At 38.9% G+C, this 3,578-nt stretch overlaps 1 non-coding gene across 1 annotated transcript; it reads right to left on the minus strand.

Annotated features, from left to right (window-relative positions):
* Window positions 1-1,890: 1,890 nt before the first annotated feature.
* On the minus strand, window positions 1,891-1,997 carry LOC141616552 (small nucleolar RNA R71). The gene has a single exon (XR_012530893.1). It is a non-coding gene; the product is annotated as a small nucleolar RNA R71 (small nucleolar RNA).
* Window positions 1,998-3,578: the final 1,581 nt, after the last annotated feature.

Raw genomic sequence — 3,578 nt, forward strand, 5'->3', positions numbered from 1 at the left:
GAGGCTCCTTGCTCAACTTAAAAAGTGTAATTACTAGTTTAGCCCTTAGTTAACCCTAATGCATCCTCCCTAATTTTCACTATAAATACCCCATTAGTCTAATTAGAGGAGCATGTTCTTTTTATCAATAGTTAGAGTAGTTAATATCAATCAAATCTCTCTTCAATATTGTAATCAAGTATTAATCTAGCTTTAATCCAAGTTTTAGTTCTTGAATCTCTCTCTTGTTCTTCATTTATTTTGGGTAATTAGAAGATTATTGGGTTTATTGGGAGATTGACAACCTTCCATCAATCATCAAGTTCTTCTATTATTCTTTGCATCTTTATTATTGGAATCATTAGTAGGTATAATCTCTTAATCCCTTTTTAATTATTGCTAATTACTTTCATTTATTCATCATGTTTCATTATGTTAGTATGATTGACAACCTTTCTAGCATGATCAATATGATAATGAGTGAGTAGTCTCTTAGCTAGGGTTTAATGGGTGATTAGGGGAAACCAACATGGGGAATGATTCATGCTTAAATTAATATGCTTTCATATCTTATTTGCTTGCTTGTTTTGATCTTAATACATGCACATGTTATATTTGATGAAATGCTAAGCCTATGAATCCTTGCATTTACTATCATCTCTTATCTTTTCAATGAGACTTGTAAGACATAACCCAACTCGAGTCTTGTTGGACCATGCATGTGTTGAGTAGGAAAGATTAAGTCGACTTGTAGGTGTTGTACAATCTAATCGATTCGGCTCCGGGACCCAAACTTTCCTAGGATTGTAAGATATAACCCAACTCGATCCATCACAACAATAATTGCTTGCTTATAATTTGAGAACATGTTTGTATGATCATATCCCATGAATCCCCTATGAACCCATGACACCCTAGTGCTTTTAATCAATTGTTTACACCCCTTATTTTATTTACCTTGCTAGTTTATTTTCATTGTTATTTTAGTCTAGTAACCTTCTACATCAACCCAATTTGTGACACCCCCTAGACACCGCTAGTTACAATAGAATCTTCATTTCAATACCCGTCCCTTGGGATCCGACCTTTACTTGCCTCTTTACTAATTGTAGAGTTGTTTGTGAAGTATAAATTGTGTTTTGTATCGACCATTGACCAACGACCACATATGTTTAATTGTGAACACCAAATGGCTCCGATCAAAAATGGCGCCGTTTGTGGGGACGGTGTTTAATTGATTTAAGATTTCTTTTATTGTTATTAGTTGTGTCTTTTTCACCTTGGGGAAGTAAAACTCCTCAAGGTTTGTTCTAATTGTTTTCTAGTTGTTTGATATTTTGCATGTCTAGAAGGTTACAAAGAGATTTGTTACCTTTTGACCGTGAAATCGAAAGAACTTTGACGAATAATAGGAGACTTGTTAGGAGGAATTTGGGAGGTGCTGGTGAAGTTGTTCAACCCACTAGTGAGTTTGTCAATCCTTTCGCAATAGAAGGAGAAGAGAACCCATTTAACAATATCCCACAAAATCCACCTACAATGCCTAAATTCTCGTCACACTCTATACCCACCGAGGAGGATTTACCAAATGGTACTCCTACCCCGCAACATCTCACCGGTAATTTTATTGCCAAGTCCGCCTTCATCTAACTAGTTGAGAGGAGCCAATTCGGGGGAATGCCTAGTGAGGACCCTCATTCTCATATGGAAACATTTTGTGATTATTGTGAAGCTATCTCTCAAACGGGCGTGACTCAAGACCAAATAAGATGGGTCTTATTTCCTTTTTCGTTAATCGGCACCGCAAAGCAATGGTTGAAGGGCCTTGATAAGGCCACTCTTGGAATAGATTCTTGGAAGAAGTTAGCTCTAGCTTTCTACAAAAAATTCTACCCACCGGAGAAGACCAATATGCTAAGAGCTCAAATTACGGGTTTTAAGCAAAGGGATGAAGAGTCTTTGTATGAAGCTTGGGAGCGGTTCAAAGGTATTTGTCGCTCATGTCCTCACCATGGACTTAGCGAATGGTTTTTAGTGCAACAATTTTGGAATGGTTTATATGAAGATTCAAGGAACATTCTCAATATGGGATCAAATGGAATGTTCACCGAAGTTGATGACAATCAAACATGGAACAAGATTGAGGAAATGGCGGTCCATAATTCGCAATATAGTAGGCCTCGCAAGGCTACTAGAGGAGGAAAGTATGAAGTGGACACCGTTACTCAATTGGGTGCTCAACTTAGTGCTCACATTGACACAATCAACTTGAAGTTTGAACAAGCTATGGCTAGGCTTGAGGAAAACTCAAAATCATCAAAGCATCATATCAATGCCATGACGGCATCCTCATCAATCCCAAGCGGGATATGTGAGAATTGTGGAACCTTGGGTCATGACTCAAGTGAATGTAGGGGAACAACCGAACAAGTTAATGCTTTCCAAGCTTACAAAAGTGGTACCCCTTATTCAAATTTTTACAATGAAAACACCAAGTTCCATCCAAATCTCTCATACAAGAGCCAAAATGTTCAAAACCCTCAAACAACATACACTCCACCACCCATGAGAAATCAAAATCAAAGACCCTTTTTCAATCAAAACCAAAGTTACCAAAATCAAAATCCATACAATCATCACAATGACCAAGGTTTTGATGTCCAAAAAGCGGTCCTTCAAATGCAAAAAAATCAACAAGAATTTTTCACCCAAATGCAAAAGGATAGCCAAGCAAAAGACACCACCATCAACAACATTCTAGCTCACACCAAGATGTTGGAAACACAATTGACCCAACTAGCATCCTCAAACTCACAAAGGCAAAAGGGGCAATTACCACCTCAAGGTAATCCCCCTAGACATGAAACGGTTAGTGCCATTCACCTGAGAAGTGGTACAAGGTATGAAGCACCGAAGGAGCAAGTTGAGGATGAAGTTGTGAGAGCTAGTGAGAATGAAGTTGTGGTGCAAGGTCCCAAGGTAGGAGAACCATCAAAAGAAGAAAGTTCAAAGAAAAATGAAGACAAAGCCAAAGAAAAGGAGCCCATTGTGATTAGACTTCCTTTTCCAAGTCGTCAAGCCAAGCCTAAATTTGATGATCAACTTGGAAAGTTCATGGAAATTGTGAAGAACTTAGAAGTCTCAATTCCTTTCACGGAATTAATCAATCACGTTCCGGCCTATGCAAAGTACATGAAAGATATCCTCACAAAGAAGAAGTCAATCCGGAAACTTGAGACTATCGCCTTCACTAAGGTGAGTAGTGCAATACTTCAAGGGAGTTCACCTCCAAAGTTAAAGGATCCGGGAAGCTTCTCAATACCGTGTACCATTGGCGACACGACGATCAACAAAGCCCTATGTGATCTAGGGGCTAGTGTGAGTGTCATGCCGTACTCGGTAAGTAAAAGGTTGGGAATGGGAGAGCTTAAATGCACCAATATCACTCTTCAAATGGCCGATAGATCGACAAAGACACCATTAGGGATATGGGAAGATGTCCCCGTGCGAATTGGGAAGTTTTTCATCCCGGTGGACTTTGTCATTGTTGATATGGAGGAAGATTCCAACATTCCAATCATCTTAGGAAGACCTTTCCT

Source organism: Silene latifolia, chromosome 11 (genome assembly GCF_048544455.1).
Source record: "Silene latifolia isolate original U9 population chromosome 11, ASM4854445v1, whole genome shotgun sequence".
Classification (NCBI taxonomy): domain Eukaryota; kingdom Viridiplantae; phylum Streptophyta; class Magnoliopsida; order Caryophyllales; family Caryophyllaceae; genus Silene; species Silene latifolia.